The sequence below is a fragment of the Anolis sagrei genome, chromosome 2 (genome assembly GCF_037176765.1).
Source record: "Anolis sagrei isolate rAnoSag1 chromosome 2, rAnoSag1.mat, whole genome shotgun sequence".
In the NCBI taxonomy this organism is placed as follows: Eukaryota; Metazoa; Chordata; class Lepidosauria; order Squamata; family Dactyloidae; genus Anolis; species Anolis sagrei.
The window spans coordinates 81,090,203-81,113,654 of NC_090022.1; the positions used below are offsets into that span (position 1 = coordinate 81,090,203).

Genomic DNA, 23,452 nt, shown 5'->3' on the forward strand with positions numbered 1-23,452 from the left:
GGACACTGATTAGAAAAAAATATTGGTATATGTTCGAAACTGAAAACACACAGGACCAGGGAGGGTCTGCATCTACACTACAGAATTAATGCAGTTTAACACCACTTTAACTGGTATGGCTTGATGCTATGGAATCATGGGAGTTTAAATTTTATAAGGTCTTTAGCCTTCTGTGCCCAAGAGTACTGGTACCTAATCAAACTACAACTCCCATGAAAACATAGCATTGAACCATGGCAGTTAAAGTGGTGTCAGACTGCAATAGTTCTACAGCGTAAGTGCATTCAGAGAGTGCGGCATAATGATAAAAGCCCTTTTACTTATCAGAGAAAGGAACATCTGGGAGGCTGGACCTCTACAATTTTACATGATTGCCGTTGTGGTGTGGCCTGATTTTCTTCTTGGAAGCAATGATGAGTCAGAGAAATTTGAAGGTTAGGATGGGAATGAACAATGGAAATGAAAAATTGTTGTGCAAACAGCAACTGAGTTAATGCTTTCTTTTGTTTGATGCCAACACCGTATACATTTTTAGGGGAAGGTGCACATTCTAATATTTCTGACCATGCAATTTGTGAACAAAGCATCACTAATTTATGCATTTACTAAATGCTATCTTGGTCATGCTCCACAAATGGCGCTGAAAATGACTAAAAATCACCCACATCCATGCTATTGATTGTCATATTTAAAAATGCTTCCATACACATATTATCTTTAGTATTACATTATTATAGGAGTAGTTTACTGACACCATTCCTTCCACTCAGTATCTGACAAGGGGAAAAAATGGCAAGATTTATTTATCGTGTCATCAGCAACCATTGTATTACAATTCTAACAGAGAAAAACAAACACAGAGATTAAAAAGAAAAAGAAAAAAAAGGGAGAAAAAACCACACAGATTTTGCAGATTTGGTATTTGGTTAAATGTCCTTTGACCAGTATCTGGCCACTTGGAGTGCCTCTGGGGTTGCCGCAAGAAGGTCCTCCATCGTGCATGTGGCAGGGCTCAGGGTGCATTGCAGCAGGTGGTCAGTGGTTTGTTCTTCTCCGCACTCGCATGCCGAGGATTCCACCCTGTAGCCCCATTTCTTAAGATTGGCTCTGCATCTCGTGGTGCCAGAGCGCAGTCTGTTCAGCGCCTTCCAAGTCGCCCAGTCTTCTGAGTGCCCAGGGGGGAGTCTCTCATCTGGTATCACCCATGAATTGAGGTGCTGGGTTTGGGCCTGCCACTTTTGGACTCTCGCTTGCTGGGGTGTTCCAGCGAGTGTCTCTGTAGATCTAAGAAAACTATGTCTTGATTTAAGTCATTGATGTGCTGGCTGATACCCAAACAGGGGATGAGCTGGAGATGTCTCTGCCTTGGTCCTTTCACAATTGGCTGCTACTTCCCGGCGGATGTCAGGTGGTGCAATACCGGCTAAGCGGTGTAATTTCTCCAGTGGTGTGGGGCGCAGACACCCTGTGATAATGCGGCATGTCTCATTAAGAGCCACATCTACTGTTTTAGTGTGGTGAGATGTGTTCCACACTGGGCATGCATACTCAGCAGCAGAGTAGCATAGCGCAAGGGCAGATGTCTTCACTGTGTCTGGTTGTGATCCCCAGGTTGTGCCAGTCAGCTTTCGTATGATGTTCTTTCTAGCGCCCACTTTTTGTTTGATGTTCAGGCAGTGCTTCTTGTAGGTCAGAGCACGGACCAAAGTGACTCCCAGGTATTTGGGTGCGCTGCAATGCTCCAATGGGATTCCTTCCCAGGTAATCCTTAGAGCTCAGGATGCTTGTCTGTTCTTAAGGTGAAAGGCGCATGTCTGTGTTTTAGATGGATTAGGGATCAGTTGGTTTTCCCTGTAATAGGCAGTAAGAGCACCTAGAGCTTCGGAGAGCTTCTGTTCTACCATATCAAAGCTCCCTGCTTGAGCAGTAATGGCACAATCATCAGCATAGATGAAACTCTCTGTCCCTTCTGGCAGTGGCTGGTCATTTGTGTAGATGTTGAAAATGGCAAGAGAAACAAACTGAGAGTTTTCATCCATTATTTTCAGAGGTACACGGCTAAGCAGATGTGGAGTATTAATTAGGCCTGGGCGGTTTCGTTTCGTTAATTCGTAATTCGTTAATAATTCGTTAATTTTTCCAATTACAAAACGATAACGAACCATTCTGGAGCAATCATTAAAAAAACCGAATTTTTAAACACGTTTTGTAAATGCTTCGTATTTCGTTATTATATTCGTTTTGTTATTGTTCTGAGGTCGTTTCGTTATTATTTCCGCGTGTCTGGGCCAGTTTTATGGTTTAATTAGTGAAAAAAAATTATAATATCACACCAACAGTCAAGAACAGAGGGAGAGGGAAGCTTCAGAAGTTTTTGGAGGTTTTTTAGCGTATTTCGCGGTCGCGTCCGCCATTAACGAATCGATTCGTTATTGTTTCGGAAATCGATTCGTTAATTTTTTACCATTTACGAAATTTTGTAAATATCGAACTTTTTAAAAGGAAATTTTTGTAATTATTTTAAATATCGAAACAAAAAAACCCCCAAATACAAATCGATTTTAGAAACAAATTTTTGCGTTGTTACCCAGGCCTAGCATCAATATGAATGCTGCTAATAATAACTATTGTTGTTATTTTGCAGTTATTGAAATGTACCCGTAACCAAAAAGTGCCTCATATTTAATTGAGAAGGTCTAGGTTAATGCTGTAAAAATTGAATTGAAGGTATGGCCTGTGGCTCAAACTAATTGTAACCACTGAGCAACCATCACCTTTAACCTTGTATAGATGTATTACTCCATGAGCATCTTGTCGGTGACAAAAAATGGCTGAGTTAATTGTCAGTAGTCAGAAAGTCCTCAAGGAGAAAAAGCAATCAGAGTGCACATCTATTGAAAACCCTTTTTAGCTTTTACCTGAACCTTTGATGATAATGGCACCAATAGTAAATGTGGTAATTAAAACTCTCAGAAAAGGATGTTCCCTTAAAATATGTTTGAAAGTTATTTCCAACATAGCTAGCATCAACATTATGAATTATAGTCTCTGTGAAAACACTGAGGTGATTTACAGTATTGATTTCAATACTGTACTCTTTGAAATGCACTCCCTTCCTCATCTGAAATATCATTTTCCTCACTGTGAAATGCAACTGACATGTTATCACCCGTCCATGACCCCAGTTGTGACAATAAGCTCCAACTATGCCCTGAAGGTCTACTTTCAGCAGCTACTTTCATCTTTAATAGGCTACTGCCACTATGCATTACTTTTATGGTACTTCTTCAGTCTGTGAAGAGCTAAAATCATTAGCAATGAATACTCTGGCACTTCAATTCATTTACATTTCTAAAATCAGGATCACTTTTTTTAACATCTGTTTATAGATGTTCCCAGAAGTACTCAACAGAATCTATATTTCACATAACTCTTTTGTTCATGTCCATGGCATGTGAGGAGGAGGTCAGTTCAGCTTATCTACACCTCTGAGAAGTAGGGTCAGAGAGAGAGAGAAAAAGAAAGAGGAGAAACCAGAAGGAAATCAAACCTGAGGTACCTGGCCAATAAGGCACAGAATGAACACGGTGGTGTTTTTTCAGAAGAAATATCTGGCGGAGCTGGGTATGCATATGCAAAAGATGAGGCTGTGAATGAGTGAGCTAACTGGGAACAGCTATTCCAGGCTTTGCCAGAGCGCACATGAGAGTGCACAGAGACAGAAAGAGAGTGACAACATTTGGCTGTTTAGTTGAGGAAGAAAGAGGAAAGGGGATATGGCAGGCTGTGAGGCACTGGCCAGCTTGAGTGACATCTTCTGGTGAAATATATACTAGTTTTTTATGCACATGTATTTTATCCTGAGGTCAACAGGGCTGGTGGGCCGCATGTTATTGATTTTATGACAGAGGCCAATAGAAATTTGAACAAGGCTGCAATTGGCCCCCGGGCCAGACTTTGGACATGCCTAATCTAGAGGATCACAGGTTTCCACCATGTCTTAATATTTTTGGCTGACTAACATAAAATTGCATTTGGTTCAAATAAAGATCAAGGGAGAAAAAGTTCATTGTCACTCTTCCCAACTGTCATTTCTCCCCAGAAACCCTTTTATCTTTTCTCTTCCAATTGACAGAAACAACAAGCTTGCTCTCTGTCCTCGATCTCTCTGCCCACTCCACCATATGTGCGCACTTTAGCCTTGGCTGTCAACTGAGATTAACCCAGTGTGGGATTTATGGGTAAGGGAAAGTTTATTTCCCCCTATAAATTAATACACTACCCAATGATGCCTTGAACTTTCTCCAAAAGTGATACAAAGTAAAACAAACAGCTGACTTGAGGGCAGAAATCAGACCATAACTAAAGAAACGTTTCTGAAATGGTTGCACTCAATACAGAACAGATCAAACTTGCTTTCAGTTTAACTGCATCATCACAAAAGCTAACATTCATCACCACTAGCGTCTCAGAGCTGTATATAGTGAAACAGATACTATACATTTCATAAGCATTAACAACCTTGATTTATCTCCACTGGATTTGCTCTTATATGTTTATAGTGCATTCAAGAACTGTGTGTTTATATTGCATATGGCTAAAGGAGGAGTACCTGTAAGAAACAATGGAACACAAAACAGCTTCAAAATCAAAATTCTGTTAATGCATTTAGGAAAACTATTAAAAGATTACAAAGGGGAAACAAAGTGATGCAAGCTTTCCAATTATCCAGTGCTGTTTGTCAAGCAAAAATTAGGGGCTGTGTAGGGAAATGAAACATCCAGACTGAGCAGTTTCATAATTGCAAGATGGATACCACAGGCCCAGGACTGTGGATTATGCTGACTATAAAATGAACTCTAAAGTCCACATTAGTGGTACTTTTAAGAAGCTCAGTGGAAGAGACAAAACCAATGCAGCAGTGTTCAATGCATATTGGTTTCTTTATTAAGAAAAAGTGTTTAAAATCATTATTAATTTATATACTTCAGTTGCATACCGCTTTTCTCATCTTGGGGGGATGGGGACGGGGGTGGAACAGGACTCAACGTGGTTTGCAACATATTTATGGCAAAATGTAATGCCTCACATATGTATAAAACCTAACATAAAACAAGAATAACATATAACTATCAATTAGATCATAAAAACGTAACAACATTTAAACATGAAAAATGGAGTTAAAAGCATATTCATATAAATGTTAAAACCACATAATACAAAAATGATGGTCCATTAATAATGGAAAACAAAAGGAACACTGTTGAAATTATCCAAACAATCAAACAGACAACTGTCTGCATGATTGTTTTGGAGGTTACAAGGGGATTGTTTCCATCCAGGAAGAAATGTAAGGCCCATGTGCTAAAGTCAGACTGAGGAATAACAGGGAAAAGGCTGTAAAGGCAGGCTACAAAATTTCATCTCTTCATAGTAGCCATAAAGTTTTTTGCCTTGGGATGTATTTGAACCCTGTACATTGAAGTCAAAACAGCCAGTTTTGGGGCAATCATCTTCCCAGGGTAATTGCATATTAGCAGTTTTGGAGTTAAATGTAGGTGTCCATTTCATGTTGTTCAACCTGTTTTTGAAAATATGATCCCTGTATAAAATGGCCAGGAATACACAAAGACTGCCTGCCTGAGTATTCCACTTCCATTTTGTGCATTCCCTCTCAGTTAGGAACAGTCCTCCTGAGGCTTGAAAATGACATGTGGGGGGGGGGGGGATTTCTCTTATCCCCCATTCCAACCTCCTGACATGTTATTTTCAAGCACCAGGAGGACCCTATGAAGGGGCTGCCCTGCTAGTAGGCTCCTTTGGGCAAGTTGGGGGGGGGGGGCTGGGAGGGGCTGCAGGGCTAGATGACACCCTCAGAAGGAAAGCCTGGGGTTGTGGGAGGGGGTGGGACTGAAACCCAGCCGGAAGCGGTTTATTTTAACCTCATTCCTCCTGGGATTACCTAAGTTTAAATGGGCTCCCAATCACCACAGCTAGTGTAGAAAAGTGCCAACAGTTGCAGTCCAAAAACACATGGATCTCTACAGTATTCCCAGACATGTTGTAATGAGTGACACTGCACGACTATGTGTGTTTATTCACAAATAAATTCTACCATGTACCAACAATTGGAGTTATTTGTAGCTAATCATTCTTTGAATTTGAGGCTACATAACAGTGTTATTTTTTAGTCAGAGTCCAAGAAAATGGCTATTACATTTGCACAGATTTTTGGCAATCCCACAGCATATGAAAAATGGAAAGGAATTGCGAGGTTACAAGTGTTCAAACAAACAATGTTGGCTGTGAACTTAGATGAACAGCCAGCAAAGACAAAGCTACTACCAAAACCCTGGGCAGACAGTTCTTGAATCATCTGTTGTAATGTAGCAGCCTATGGTATTCTAACGGCTCTTTTCCCAGCATTTAAAAGCATTGTTGTGAGCAAAGCACAAAAATACCTACACATTTCCAGCTTCTTAAGCCTTTGCCTCTTTCAAATATGTAAAACAGTCCATTTCTGACCTGTTTGCAATTTATCTCGTTTAATATTAGAGGAGATCATAAAATATTTTGCCAGGGAAAGACGTGCTATTATTAAAAACTTCCTATTTTTACTCTTCCCTTCTGATTTCAGTTATCTGGACTACCATCATAAGAAACTGTGAAAATGATGGGGAATGCATTATTTTCTAGCATTATTTTTACACATGCCTACAATTTTATTGTGGGCCATACTATATTTGTTGACTCATGCTAATTAAAAACAACCAATGCCTTAGTCACTCCAAAATTATAGCACTATGATTCCATTTCAATTGCTATGGGAACATCTCATGGAATCCTGGATTTGGTAAAAATGGGAGGGAAAAGGTACAATTCTCCTTTGGAAAGATCTTCTAGCGCAGGGGCGTCAAACACATTTTCATCGAGGGCCACATCAGCCTTATGGCTGCCTACAAAGAGCCATTGAATCAATGGATGGAAAATCTGTGGATTCAGAGGGCCAATGATAATTTTTTTACATCATAGTTGGCGCTCTTTTGTTTTGTTTTTACCCAGTTTGGGCTAGTTTGCAGCTCAACAGCACTTATGACTGTCAAGTTGGGGAAAAGCTAAAAGGCATTTTAAAGTCAGACACCACAAGCCTTGTATCCAAATTCAAACTCCACTATTCTGATTAAACAGCAGCCCTCCAGATGTTAGTGTCTCACAACTCCCATCAGCTCTAGTCATGATGTTTAATGATGAGGAATACAAGAATTTTAGCCCAGCATCTGGAGGGGTACACAAAATGATATTGCGGGCTGGATTTAGCCCCTAGGCCTTGATTTTGACATGTGCTCTAATGCCTCTCCATACCATTTACCCCCAGGATTCCATAGGATGTTGCCATAGCAGTTAAATTAGAATTACAGCACTATAATTCTATAAAGTGAATGAGTCCCAGGAGAACTAACTTTATGAAAATCTCTAAGTGTACAGAAGAGATTAGTCATGTGTCTACCAAAAAATAATAATTAATACATAGATTTTGTAAAACTCTTCTCAGTTTTGTTTGCGGGACAAAGCCTTGATTTCTCATGAGACTACCCAGATGAGGTCTCTAAGACCTCATCACAATAGAGAATGAATCCATTTTAAATCTGGTTGTTGCCTCCTGCAGAATTTTGGGGTTTGTAGTTTAGTGAGGCCATTAAAGGCTCCTCCCTAAACCATAAACCCCAGAATTCTGCAGGAAACAGAAACCGGTTTTAAAGTGGATTCATTCTTTAGTGTGATGATGTCATAGTAGGTAAAAGCAGTAGGGCTTGTGAAAGCAAAGACATAATCCTACAAAGGAAACCACTGATATATAATGTGAGCATTTATGTAGCTAGTTACTTGCAAAGACATATACACAATACAATTTAACATTTGCGGGTAATTTGAAAAAGACCCTATAAAATGAACATGAACAATCCCTCCAGTAAAATGTATCACACTCTAATGGCCAATATGCCAACAAACAACCAGAAATGACTTTTCTATTATGCCATTAATATCTAACTAATATTAAGTTTTCTATTAATGATATATTGATGATACATGTAATTAGGCAAGTTGAAAGTGGCTTAAGAGTAATATGGGGTTGACAATTATTTTTTTGCTGTCCTTAAAACAGAAGGTTCACTCCAAGATACAACCATTCACTTAGGTAATTAAATTTTAAAGACTATACAGTATCTGTCAAGCATTTTAATTATGTTTTGCCATGCAGTTGCTAGTGTCTTGGCTCATTATGTGTCAACTGAAATGTTACCCTGAAAGTTTTCTTTACTTCAAAGCTGACTTCAGAAAATCTGTAAGCTTGACCTATAATAAAATGTTAGCTTTTTAAAAAGAAAAAAGTTTGAAGCTTATGGAAAGGATAATGCACAATTTTAATAATTACAGAGGTGGCTTTAGTTAGGAAACATTTTCAGCTTATATTGTCATATATTTATGTATACAAACACATGGCAAAAATATTCAGCTTGAGGAAGGAGACATTTTACATCCCAAAAGGAGACATTAAAACTACCCTCCATTCTACCAACCAATCTGCATTTAGTAATGCATGCAATAAACATCCACCCACACATATTCATATTTAGCCGAGCCTCAGCATGATGCATACTTAAACCTTCTCTATGTGTGGGCTTCACCTGAGCTGTCAAATTTGTGTCATAAAATGAGATAATGCTTGAAATGTTATTCTGGAATTCTTTCCTCTCAATGGGTGTTTTTTGGAGATAGTGAGGTCATGAGATAGCAAACTATTGTCAAGAACTAACTGTATCTAGGAACACTTCGGGCCCTTCCAGACAGGCCCTATATCCCAAAATCTGATCCCAGGTTTTCTGTTTATCCCAGATTATCTTTCTTCTTCTTCTTTCTTTCTTTAATACACTTGTATACCGCTAATATCTCAGCCTGTGCGGCGACTCATTGCGGTTTACAACTTGTTAAAATACAATAGTCACTTAAAAATATAAAATAAGATATCAAAATACAAGACATAAAACATACATAGTATGAACATACTTAGTATCGGGCCACCAATACAAGTCGAAAACATCTCATAGTTAAAATCGTAATTCAGTTCGTTATCCTTGGTTGCAAGTCCATGGTCAAAATAACCTTACATCGGAAATTAGTTAAAAACTTGCTCGAACATCCAAGTTTTTAGATTTTTCCGAATCTAATTTTTCCGAAGATTATCTGGCAGTGGGAACTCATATAATCCAGGTTAAAGCAGAAAACCTGGGATCAGATCCTGGGATATGGGGCCTTTCTGGAAGGGCCCTTTGATAGAAGAACCAATGTGACTGTCATTACATCATTTGACTCATGATGGATGTATTTTACATCTATGTTAGTTTTAGATTTCAAGACACACACAGCCCACCTCTAAGAATATCTACCCAGTTTTGCTGATGTTATGTTTTTTCACAGAGATATTAGCTATTGGAGATGGAGAGTTAGTATATGTCAAGGTGATAGATTCAGTGAAAGCTCTTTCAGGACAGGCTGGGTGAAATGGGTTGTGAAAGTGTTGGCACCACAAGATTTGATATGTTAGCACTACAAGTCTGCTGATCTTGCAACTTGGTAAAGAAAATACAAAAGATATAACTTCGGCATTAACCGCAGATGGGTTTGAGGAAAATTCACATAAATATTATGACTTGTCAAAAAGTCTACATAACTTTAACAGTGATATAAGAGCACAGAAAACTACATCCCATCTTGTATGACAAAGCCCCATAAAATCTCTGAAATGCCATCAGCCAAGCAATTCGAGATTTAATTTAATTTAGTTAATATTTTTAACCTACACAGAAAGAAATGAAATAAAACTTATTTCTGTTAAAACTGCTTAAGCCATGGCTGGCCTTCCCATAACCCACATTGAGCCACATGGCGCATGCAGCAGATTGAGGACCACATCACCAGAATCCCCTACAACAACAGTCACTATGATTCCCGAGTCTTGTAGGTAGACACTGTTGCCGTCACTCCCCTATTACCCTCCACACCATAGAACTTGTCACTTTGCTGCTGTTCTACAAAATGTTAATTACATGTTTTTTCTCTCTCTCTCTCTTTCCCGCTCTCTCCCCCCCCCCTCTCTCTGAGTAAAGAAGACCTAGCAACTGTCTGTGTTGTGTCACCACTATGCTTAAATGCAAGCATAATAATTATATACCAGGGGTCCCCAAACGTTTTAAACAGAGGGCCAGGTCACAGTCCCTCAAACTGTTGGAGGGCCGGATTATAATTTGAAAAAAAATGAATTAATTCCTATACACACTGCACATATTTGTAGTGTAAAAAACACTTAAAAACAATACAATAATTAAAATGAGGAACAATGTTAACAAATATAAACTTATTAGTATTTCAATGGGAAGTGTGGGCCTGCTTTTGGCTGATGAGATAGGATTGTTGTTGTTATGTGCTTTCAAGTAATTTCAGACTTAGGTTGACCCTGAGTGAAAGTCGGGTAAATGACCTTGGAGGGCCGCATCTGGCCCCTGGGCCTTAATTTGAGGACCCCTGCTGTACACTGACTACTTGTGCTCCCACCACTAGTTTATTGACAAAATAAAAGGCTAGGTCCATGGAGAGGAGAGGGGAAATCTTTCTCCCCTGACAGTCAGCTCAGACTTATCCCAAGTTCCTCATTTTATGAAATAATTACAGACATGTTTGGTAATTTTTATTTATACTTGTTTATCTATCTGCAGCTCATTACTGTTAGAGAACAGATAATGTCAGAGTATCTTGTGGTGTACTGGTTTGAGCATCAGATTATGACTGTAGAGTCCTGGTTCGATTTCTTATTTAGCCATGGAAACCCACTGGGTAACCTTGGGTGAGTCATTCACTCTCCTCTCCAGAAACCCCAAGCTAGGGTTGCCTGAAGGTCACCATAAGTCAAAAACAACTGGAAGGCATGCAACAACAACTCTCCCCAAATTCAGCCTATATAACACTTCTCTTTGTATTAGATTCTAGTCATCCAAGAGAAATTATAGAACGGGTATAATTTGGTTTGAGCACAGGATTATAGATTATACAAGGTGTTTTTTTAAAACAAAAATTAGATCTGCTCTATCCCTCATGACCTTTTGGAAACAACTGAAATCCTGGCTATGGGATCAGGTCTTTGCAGACTAGGCTGACCTGCTGGCAAAGTGACTGTTTTAATGGACTTGACGGACTGCTTTTAGGACGATGACTTAAACTGCCAACTGTTTAACTGTTTGAATGTTTTTAATACTGTTTTTATATTGTTTTTATTTAAATTATATATTTATGCCTTTGGTTGTGGGCACCATGGTGTGCCGGTTGTTAGCAAAGGTTGAGATAGGATGGGATACAAATGTCCGAAATAAATAAATAAACAAATAAATAATTTCAGACTGGACTTTAACATTTGTATTGAAAACATTTTAACTGTACAAGTAAGTGCAGACCAAATAGAAGTCCTGAAATACTGTGACTATTCTCTTGCATTTGGCTATTATCAGTGACACTTCTTGTAAACATTTCTTTTTGGGTTGAAAATTGTGTAGCTTAACAAATAAGCTGCTAATAGCTTTTCTTTCTCAGGAACAGTGCATGCTCATGGCTGTAAATATCTGTGGGGGGCTTCTTATCATCTCAACTTCAAGCATTCCCAAAATAAGAAAGCTTTTTAACCACAGAAACAGAACTACTGTAATATTCCAATCACCAAACAAGAAATATTCCAATCACCAAACAACTGTGCCCCTGGCAAATTTTCTCCATTTCCCCCCACACCCCTAATCGCAGCTTCTTGAAGAATCCCAAGCACATCTCTAGGCAAAATTATTCTTCTGCTCTACTTTAGATATTTTTTGTTGTTTTTGTGGAGGGAGAGTATCTACCTACAGTAATGGTGTGAGGGGCTGGACCCAACTGTAGGTGTTGATATGGGATTCACATATGTGGCTGTTTCATATATCTCATTCAAAACACCGACCTGTGACTTTTGGATGAGTTTTGTAACTCTCGTAAATGGCTTCAGGTCTCCACTGCGGGCACCGCTATTCCCCCCAAAAGGGCCGGGGTTCGTTCCCCCAAAGAACCCTGGATGGTGGATGGTGTGGGCAGAGTGGAGAGAGAAGCTCTGCTTTTTCCTCAAAGTGAACAGTGAGGGAGGGAGGAATGCCTAATGGGGACAGTGAGGGAGGGAGGAATGCCTAACGGGATGGCTGGGCAAGGCAGAAGCCCCTCCCCACATGGCTGGCCCAGAGAAAGAGGCAGAGACAGCACTTACATTGAAGTTTTAATGCAGAAAGTGAACAGAATTTTGGGAAATATAGTTTAGGGAAGGGCCTTTTGAATTCTCTGCCACATGGGTCCTTGTCTTCCCAAACTTCATATCCCAAAGGGATGCCTGGCCAGGCAAGGAAGAAGAGAGAGACAGGCTAGGACCACACTCACCTTGAGGCTTTAACGCAGAAAGTGAGCAAAATTTTGGAAAAAGTAGTTTAGGGTAGGGCCTTCTAATTATCTGGCACTACTGATCTAGAGGCAATGGAGCATTTCCATTTTAAAATTAACTTTTCCAACTTGGAGAGGGAACACCCAAGCTCTTTAATGTGGGAAGAAAGCAAAATTCTGAGAAATGTTTAGGGTGGGGCTTTTGAATTCTGTCACAGAAGTCCTCACCTTCTCAAACTTCATTTCCCAGAATTCTGCTTACTGCCTTATGCTTCTGCCACCGCCACCTCCTCCTCCTCTGTGTTCATTTTCTAAAGGAATTTTGAGATAAAAGAAGGGGATTGTTGGGAGTTGAATCAACCCTGTGAGGTAGGCAAATTGAGAGGCAGTAATATAATAGTAACAACAACAACAACAACAACAACAACAACAACTTCATTTTTATACCTTGCCTCCATCTCTCTGAAGGGATTTGGGGAGACTTACAAACAAAAAGCATGACAGAAAAAGAAGATAGGAACTTTGACAAAATGATAAAATAAATGTCAATGATTCTGCGAGAAGAAAACAATAAAAGATTTATGGAACTGGATAATAGATTCAAGAAAGAGAGGAAAGAAAGAGAAAAGGAAAGGAAGGCAAAGAAAGAGGAGGAGTCCAGAAGAATGAAAGGAGAAATGGAAGAAATAAAAAGTGCTTTCAAATCAGACTTACAAAATATCATAAAGGAAATGAAAGATGTAGAGGCACAATTAGCCCAGATGGCTCTGGATCAGAAAAAAAAAACCAGGAGAAATTCCAAAGCATACAAACAATAAAAACAGAGGTCGAGAAAAATAAAACAGACTAGGAACTAAATAAAAAACAAATACAAGAAATCAGTACTAAAGTTTCGGAGATGGAGAAGATGGTGTACATGCAGGATGCTCAAAGAAGAAATAACATAATTTTGAGAAAGTGACCAGAGGGACAAAAAGGAGGGAAGAAGGAAGATTTGAAATCAGAAATATTAAGGTGTCTACAGGATATTTCCCCATCGCTGAATTGGGAAGAGATAGACATAGAACTTGCACACCGGTTACCAACAGGAAAGAATAAAATGATGCCAAGAGATGTAATAATTCGAATATTACATTTTCAAAGAAAGAAGCATTAATGGAAATAATGAGGAAAACCCCAGAAAGATTAAAAATTGGAGGAACAAAACTAGAAATGTATAACGACTATTGCCCAGAGACTAAGAATTGGAGATTTGGAATCAAGTTAGTTACACGCAAATTGATGGAAGCGGGTATACCCTACATATAGGGGTACCCAATACTCTTGAAGTTCCAATGGGCAGGGAAAAGATATAGTGTGAACTCCGTGGAAGAAGGACTAAAACTATTGAAGGAACTGAATATAAATAAGAAGCAGAATGAAGGAGGTACCAGTGGATCGATTGGGAACGGCGAGAAAGTAAAATGATAGAGGAGCAGGAGAACCGGTTGGAGCAGAGAAGGAAGAAAGAAAACAGGAGAAATTGAGTGTAGCAGTTGGAGAAATGGAGCAACAGGAAAGCTACTAGTGAACTAGGTTTTGCAACAAAAAGAAAAGAAAAAAATATGAGCACTCAGGGGGAGGGTGACCTTGGGCCATGATCGGATTTCATCTCCACCCATTCGGAAGGCCAGGGGGCCATGGTTGGGTTGAGACCCAACAAATGGGAATGGGGAAAAGGGAGAAGAAGGGGAAAGGGGGGAACAAAAGGAGGAGAGGGAGGGATAGAGGACAAAGGGGAAGGGTTCACACTAATCTGAACCACAAAAAGGTGAAGGTAAATAATATTTGGGATGTCTACTAAATTAAGAATTTCAACATTGAATTACAGGCTTAGGCACTGTAATGAAACGGAGAAAAATTGAAGCTTTATTGAAGAAAGACGCAGCAGACCTGATCTTCCTGCAGGAGACCCACCAAGCCAGAGAAAATACAAATGAGCTGAAATCAAATTGGATTAGACATTAGGAAAAATCATTTGGGATATCTAAATCCAAAGGAGTAGCAATAATAATTGCCAAGAAATGTAATATGATTTTTAAATAAAGTTTTGAAAGATGAGGAAGGAAGATATATAATAATGTATGGTGAAATAGGGGAAGAAAAGTTTGTATCAATGAATGTATATGCTCCAAATGTTTAACAGCGGGAATTCTATGAAAAAGTTTTAAATCAAGTAGAAAAATACCACCAGCAAAATATTATCTTTGGAGGAGATTGTAATTGTTGTGTGGATGAAGAAAAAGATAAAACAATGCAAAGAATAAATAGAGGATTAACAGTCTTAGGTAAAGTTATGAATAAATGGCAATTAAAGGATGTATGGAGAGTGGTAAAAGATGACGAAAAGAAATACACATTTTTTTCTGCTGTACATAGAGTATACACAAGAATAGATTACCTTTTTGTTTCAGCAATATGTTGAGTAAATTGTGAAATGTGAATATTAGTAACATAAGGGTCTCTGATCATGCCTTGGTGTCGATGGAAATTGTGTTAAAATGTGAATACGAAAAAAAAAGATGGAGGCTAAACACTAGGATACTGAACTATAAGGAGATTGTGGGGAAAAATAAGAGTCAAATGGCAAGAAACATGGAAAATAAATGAAGGGGACGTGTCAAAAGGAATACTGTGGGATACAATGAAAGCGGTGATAAGAGGCTTATGCATAAAAGAGGCAAGCAAATTAAAGAGGAAACAAGAAGAAAGGGAAAAGAGTTTGAATAAAGATATAGAAGAGCTGGAGAAGGATTATATTAGAAAGGCAGATAAACAAACATATATAAAACTAAGGGCCAAAAAATAAGAATTGGATAAAATGGAGATTGATGAGGTTCAAGAAAATTTAATATACTTAAAAAGAGATTTTTTTTGAATACAGCAATAGAAATTCAAAAATGCTAGCTAGATCAACGCAAAAAAAGAAAATGTAAAATATGACAAACATGATAAGAAATGAAGGAGACCAATCTTGAACAATGAAAGAAAAAATAGAGATTTTTGAAGAATTCTATAAAGAATTATACCAAACAAAGGCCTGCTCCACAGAAGAAATTAGGAAATATGTAGAGGAAAATTGGGAGGGTGAATTAGGAGAAGAGGATAAAGAATTATTAGAAAAGCCCATTGAGATATATTAATTAGAAGAAACTATTACAAAATTAAAGACTGGGAAGGACCCAGGTTTGGATGGACTAGGTCCGGAATTTTATAAAACCTTTAAATAAATGCTGGTCCCTAAACTATTGGAGGTATATAATGGAATATTGGGTGGGGAGAAAATACCAGATTCATGAAGGAAATCCCTGATAATACTGATACCGAAACCAGAAAAGGAATTGACAGATACAGGTTCATAGACCTACATCATTAATAAATCAAGAAGCAAAAATACTATAAGCAATAATGAATAATTGTATGTATAAATATATAAAGAATGACCAGTGTGGTTTCGTGAAAGGGAGACAAATGCCAAATTTAATAGGGAGAGTAATAAATAAAATTTGGGCAACTCAGCAGGGAAAAACAAAGGTAGGGATATTGGCTCTGGATATATTTAAGGCGTTTGATTGTGTGGAATGGAGGACATTAAAAATAATTATGAGTAAATTTGGAATGCGGAATAAAATGAAAGGATTGATATTATTCAAACAACACAGCGATAGAAACAATAAATGATTGAGAGACAGAGACAGGAGATATAAAGGTAATGAGGGGAACAAGACAAGGTTGCCCTTTGTTGCCAATATAGAATTACTTGCTAATGTAATAAGAAAAGATGCAAAATTAGAAGGGGTAGGAACAACATCAAAACAAAAAATCAGTTTATTTGCTGACAACACGTTATTGACAATTAAGTGTGGCAATATGGATAGAATAAAGTCACACTTAGAGATATTTGGTTTACAAATCAACTGGAAAAAATCAGAAATGATGTTACTTAATTACACAAAAAAGGAAGAAGAAGATTTTATGAAACAGGTTAACACGGGAATAAAGATCAAGAATGAAATAAAATATTTAGAAATAATTACAACTAAGGAATTACATGAAATGGAAGAGGCAAATGTAACAAGATTAAGGAAAGCAACTCAAAAAGAATTACGAGAATATGAAAATATAAAACTATCATTGTTTGAAAGGATAGTGCTAGTTAAAATGAAAATTCTTCCAAAGATAAATTTTATATTTAGAATGGTACCACTACAGATATCGGAGGAGGAATTAAATAAATGGCAACAATTAATTAATAAATATTGCAATGCCAATAAGAAAAATAGGTTAAATAAACAGTTTTGGTATAAGTCAACAAAGGTTGGAGGTTTAGCACTCCCCAACATTAAAAAATACTATGAAGCAAACAGGATGAGACTAGTCATAGAAGGAATAATAAATAAGGAGGATTTGGAATGGTTGGAGGAAGATTTGGAAGAAGTAGAGGAAAAAATTTGGAATATATATTTTAAGGATATAAAAAAGAAAGAAATTAAGAGAATAAAAACCTCAATGTTGAGAAATGTGCTAGGAATTTGGAATAGATACAAGGAAATATTATTATCAGAAAGTTCAATACTAACACCAATAATAATGGATAGAAAATTCCCCAAAAAATTAAAAAACACATTAGATAAAAAATTAAGAGAGAAGAATATAGATAAAATTGGAGATTGGATAAAAGCAAACATGAGGAAAGAAACTATATCAAGAGAATTTAGAGATATTAAACTCTCATGGTTCCATTGCTCTAACTAACTCTAGTTAGTTAGAGCAATGGTTCAAGAGTTGGATAAAAAATAATGGGGAAGGAGGCAAACTTATGCAAGTTGAACAAATGATACAAAAAGGAAGAGCTACAGGAGGATATCATAAGCTGAAAGGAATAACCAGCAAATTGTATAAGATAATAATTGATATTATGGGGAGAAAAAAAGGACGCAACATTAAGAGCGATTTGGGAGGAAGACCTAGGGATTAGAATAAAAGAAGCGGATTGGGTACAATTATGGGATCAAAGATATTTTAAAGAATTTATCGATACGTGTTAAAGAAAATTATTATAAATTGGTTTGGAAGTAAAGATTGCAAATATTAATAGGAATGCCACAAAAATTGTTGGAGAGGTTGCCAGGAGGTGGGTACATATATACATATGTGGTGGCAATGTAAATATGTAAATAAATTTTGGGGGAAGGTATTTGGAGAATAGAAGCTATAATGGATATGAAGATGGGGAAAAGTGCAAACATTGCACTGTTGTCACTATATAACGTTAAGAATTTTAAAAAAACAGAGAAAGATGCAATAGATAACATGTTAACTGCAGCAAGATTACTGATAGCGAAGAATTGGAAAGGTAAAATAAATATATCAATTGAAGAATGGTATAAAGAACTATGGAAAATAGCAATAAACGATAAATTGACATGTAGGTTAAGAGTCAGGAAAGGGGTATGGAAGGAAAACAACTTTGATAAAGTTTGGGGAAAATTTATTGAGAATGGCTTAAAAGAAGTAGATGGGAAATTACCTCCACAAAAAGAAATAGTATTTTGGAAAGAGAATGTAAACTGAAGTGGCTCGGAAGGGGGGGGGGCACAGAGGTGAAAAAATATACATACAAGATATATATACCCTTATAGTTGATGTAATCAATTAAGGATGGAATATAAGAGTATTGAAGGTATTGATGTATTGATGTATTCTAAAAAAAATCAATATATATATATATATATATATATATTTAAAAAGGAATAATAAGTTGAAATGAAAAAAGTACCACACACATCTTTAGGGCGACTTATAGGGAGAGGTCAATCCCCCTGTTTAAGGAGCTCCACTGGCTGCCGTTTATTTACCGGTCCCAATTCAAGGTGCAGGTTATCACCTACAAAGCCCTAAACGGGTTGGAACCCGCCTACCTTAGTGACCGTAACTCCCTCCATGAACCATCTCGGGTCCTCCTATTCTCTGGGGAGGCCCTGCTCTCGCCACTACAAGTATCACAAGCTCGCCTGGTAAGTACAAGAGAGAGAGCCTTTTCTGCCGTGGCCCCTGACTCTGGAAATCGTTGCTTGGAGAAATTAGGAAAGCCCCTTCTCTAGAAGTTTTTAAGAAGAACCTTAAAACCTGGCTCTTCCACTGTGCCATTGAGGAGAAGGTATACAATTTCACATGACTGTTTAACTTATAGTTCTGTCATTGGAGTAGATGCCCCCCCCCTTTTTGGGAACATTTGTCTAGAGACTAATAATAATAATAATAATAATAATAATAATAATAATAACAACAACAACAACAACAAACAACAACAACAAAAATCTTTATTTATATCCTGCCTCCATCTTCCCGAAGGGAATCAGGGTGGCTTACTAGGCACTCCAGGGTGCACAAATAACATTCAACCAGTAAAAATAGTACAAAAGTATAAAAAAGTCACTTAAAATTATAACAACCCGTCAACACATGTAGCATAACATCAAAATAATACAATTTTAAAACAGCAGTAGATAAAACTAACTGCTGTCAATTCACAAGCAATGCAATTCTATCCCCTGACTATTTGGAAGGGCACAATTATTGGCCTAATAAAGAACCAGCAGTGGTGCTTGAGTTAAGCTGGTGAAATTTCATGAGACATGGAGATACTGTAATTGTTTCCATAGCATCTGAAATTATACGTCATACAACTAATAGTAGAAATTGAAAACCAACGTACACTGGAATATTTTTCTGAACCCACCCCCACCACTTTCACTAATTATACAGATTTGCACAAAGCTGCATGAAATCAAGATAAAAGTCTGGCAGCAGATCAGTATATATCTCAAATAACCCTGTTTTTTTCAAGATCAACTAAAAATGCACACAATATTCAAAGAATATATGCATTCAGTTAAATACAGTCACATTCTACAGAATCAACGACTTAAAAAACAAACATCAAATCACCATTGCACTGACACACATGGGTCAATGGATCCCAATTCCTATGTGTCCGTTTATTTTGAATGCATGAGCTACTTTTTGAACTAAGAAACCCTCAAGTCACTTACAATTTAAAATTTAAAATAATTTCAGTGTGCTTTCTGAAGAACAACAACAACAACTGAGCACTTTAAAAGAAAAAAAAGCAGCAGAAAATGATAAAAGCAAAATTAGGAGCCCATTTAGTTAAAACAGTATAAGTTTATGAGGACTGAAGATTAAAATAGATAAATAAATAATGTAAATAGATAAATCATACAATCTTCTATACCAGTGGTTCTCAACCTGTGGGTCGCCAGGTGTTTTGGCCTACAACTCCCAGAAATCCCAGCCAGTTTACCAGCTGTTAGGATTTCTGGGTATTGAAGGCCAAAATATTTGGGGACCCACAGGTTGGGAATCACTGTTCTATAGAATCCAAATTTTCACCAAACATTACTTTGATGCAACTTAAATTTGGGTTTAAGCTTATATTAATTCTTGCATATAATTTTAATTTTTAATATACCACTTAGACAACCTATTGTGTGTGATTGGCACAAAATATTGTTAATAGTGGAAGAATAAATTAGCAAATGAATAAATTAATAAAATGAAGGCATTTTAACTTTTTTAAAAAATAGACTATTAAAAATAGTCGATGAGATCTCATACAAGCAAAAGTATATTTTCCGCAAAATTAGGGAAATTGCTGTTTTCTAATGGGCCTTCATGAAAAATTGCATTATGAATATTGTGATATCAATAAACTTGAATCTATAGAAATACTATATTTTTTCTGAAATCCAGAAAAACTTCCTACTTTTAAACAACATCGCTGCTTAAATCAATTTTTCTCCAAAAGAAGAAAAAATTAATAACTCCCTTCCTTTTTAAAATCCATTTCTTAACTTTTGCAGTCATTATAATAATAAAAAATCTTTATTTTATTCACTCTAGTATATCTAGTATTCTTTCCTTAAACTATAGAAACAAATGCTCAGCTGATTTTACTTGTGGCTGAATAAAGTGGAACACTTTGGAGATTGAGTAATGAGGTTTTAATAAACAGATGGTCTCTTAGATCTGTCACAGAAGTGAAAGGGTAGCAAGTTAATGAAAGAGAAAGTGGACCAAAGCTTTAAAATATTTCTCAAAACTTGCTCTCATAGTCATCAAATGGAAAGAAGTATGGAATTTCCATTAATTATACACTACTTCACATCCTATCTAGTAGTTAAAATGATGGAATGGATCTCAAAAAAGATGACCTGCTATATACACACTTTGTTCCTTTAAAAATGTACAAAAGTATGGGAGCCAATCATTTCCCTAATGATACTATTGTTCATTTACTGAATTACCGTGTACCAATATCTTAATGTATAACCCTTGACTGATTAAAGAAGACATTCAAAATAGAAGACTAGCATTGCAATCTTCTTTCCTCCAAAGGCAGACTTACCTTCAATGGTAGATTGGCATAGCCTCCTAAGAATCTAAATCCCTTCCCCCGCTCCTCTTGTACTTTATAAGTTTCATCCCATTTATTTCAATAGGATAAAAAAGATCTTCAGTTGCTCTTCCACAGCAATACAGGTGATTTATGGTACCTAGGAGGACTGCAAATGATGCACATTCACTGTCATTGCAGGTAAGCCCCAGGCCGTCCTAAACTACCACTTCCTCCCATATTTAGAGAAGATCCAACAAGTCTTCTATTGACCCTGGGTACCTTCCAATAGGCCACACAATGCAGCCTAAGTACTTCTCTCCTTAATGAATCCATATTTCAAGAGACTATAAGACACTTACATTTGGGGTTACTTCAGTTATCAAGCTGGAATATCATAGAGCTTTGACATAACATAGTGAACCTCTTTCTTTTAACTAAACTTTAGAAGTAATAGCAGCCAGATGTCTTCTAAATAGCTGGTTAATTCTTCAACAAAATGGAATGAATGCTAGCTAAACAGGAACTATCCTTTAGGAAAACATGAGCCAAACCAAAAGTCTGGAACTGTCATACTTTGCAAGGTTTTTTTTGTATCTAATAAAATAAGCAGCTTTGCTTATGCTGTACAATTTCCTGTTTTCCCCCAAAACGATTAAACACAATACGCTTCTTTTCTTATCTCTTTCTGCCCAGCAAGTTAAAAGGTATAGCTTTATGTCACACCTGATATGCCACAAAAAATCAGTCAAGTCTTTCATACTTAAAATCACAGCAGTAATGGAACAGTACAGGATATTTCATTCAAGGACAGGAAGGAAATAAGATTAAGATAACAACTTGTGACTGTAATATTCTCTGACCTTCTTTTTTATGAATATTTTTTTTTAAAAAAACTAAGCATTCTGTTCTTGTGTTATAGATGTTTCTTGATGCAAAATCATCTAAGTTATCACGAATGAATCAAAATAGCAAACAATTTAATATAAACATGAGACACTCTCACAAATTACTTATCAAATTATTTCACACTAGTAAGTACTTAATAGCTGAGAACTACTATTTTCTATTAAACAATGAAATAAAGAGGCAACTTTATAATAATAAATAAATATTTACCTCGGTAAGCTGGATTGTTTGGCTTCTCACGCAGGTCTTCTTTTTCGTTTCTTCAGAGCAACATTGGAGCAAAGGTAATTTCCTCAGGTTGCCACCAATTAGAAGTCAATTTCAAGTTCCACACAAGCTTGGCTTTCTGTGTGTATATATGTATGTATCTTTCTCTGAGGACGATTATATTGTCCTCCAGTCCTTTAAGAACCATAGTGGAAAAGAGAGGGAGAGGGAGAAAAAAGAAATAAGGTGTGTCACTAAACTCTAGGGTCACTTGTTTGACTGATTCAAAATAGAACATAAGACAACATCTAACAGAAATGAAATGTCATGCAGGGACAAAAAGTGACCGACAGTCCATCATACATGGCAGTTTTTCATGGAGATCTTTGAATTCAGGAAGTGTGGAACAGAACAATTCATGCTTTATTGTACTTTTTCTGTGCCACTAAATTAGGAAGGGGACACAGGCTGAGAAGTGTATTATTGGATCTGAGCTGTTAAGTATAAGTTGATATTGCTACAAGGAGCTTAAAAAGAAACAGCAAAGTGAACTGGCACACATTGCTTAAATTGCAGTTTTAATTTTTAAAAACCTGGACCAAATAACCAATTTGAAATTATCACTATGACAGTGATGGATTTCCAGATCCCAAAAGTCATACAAATAATACTTGTAACATTTTTAAACAAGCATAAAGATAACAAACAAGGAGTAATACTGTGTACTGAAAACAATTTAATCAGATGCTAAGAGATAATGCCATGAAGCAACGTAAAGAGAAAGAAAAAACAAGACCCAATTTACAGATGATATCATCTTGTAAGAATTAACCAGTAGATTATAGATTGCTATAAATCCTCAACCCAAAGGGATGAGGAAGTAGATGAATTAGAAGACAAACAAAGACAATGGAATTTTTTTTGTATGGCAGGTCTGGGGATAAGCATTTCCTTAAGTCTGGCAAAGCCTGTGTTTTTGAAAACTTCTGTCTGCCAACCATCATCTGCCAATGATTATCATTTCATAAAGGGCTTTTGTGTGTGTGCACATATCTGCTATCAATGAGACCTATCAGATAAATGTTCTTTGTTCTTCATGAACCTGGGGCCCGAAGCAGATCATAGGGTAACTGAAAAGTACAAGTGCCAAAACAAGAAGTTATTGTATAAAAAAATAAATGGAGAAAATTATAATTTGGAATTGGTTACTACCAAAGCATATAAAATGTGATTTAGTGAAAGTGAGGAAATGAATTGTCTTTCCAGACTTGATCTATAAATGCCAATGAAACACAAGACACATAAAATAAAACTTTGTTCTAACTCTTGGCTAAATACACACACCCTACTTAATACTGCATTGCTTGATGAGAAAGAACT

General features: G+C 36.9%; 1 protein-coding gene across 3 annotated transcripts in view; it reads right to left on the minus strand.

The window, feature by feature from the left end:
- The window catches only part of SGCD (sarcoglycan delta), a 630,158-nt gene that overhangs the window by 374,899 nt on the left and 231,807 nt on the right, over positions 1-23,452 (minus strand). For 2 of the 3 annotated variants that reach the window (XM_060765538.2, XM_060765537.2), the window contains one exon: positions 22,076-22,267. The gene's annotated coding sequence lies outside the window, so the exon portion shown is untranslated. Of the gene's footprint in view, positions 1-20,968; positions 21,126-22,075; positions 22,268-23,452 lie in introns of all 3 variants that reach the window. The other variant, XM_067463658.1, reaches the window with a different exon arrangement.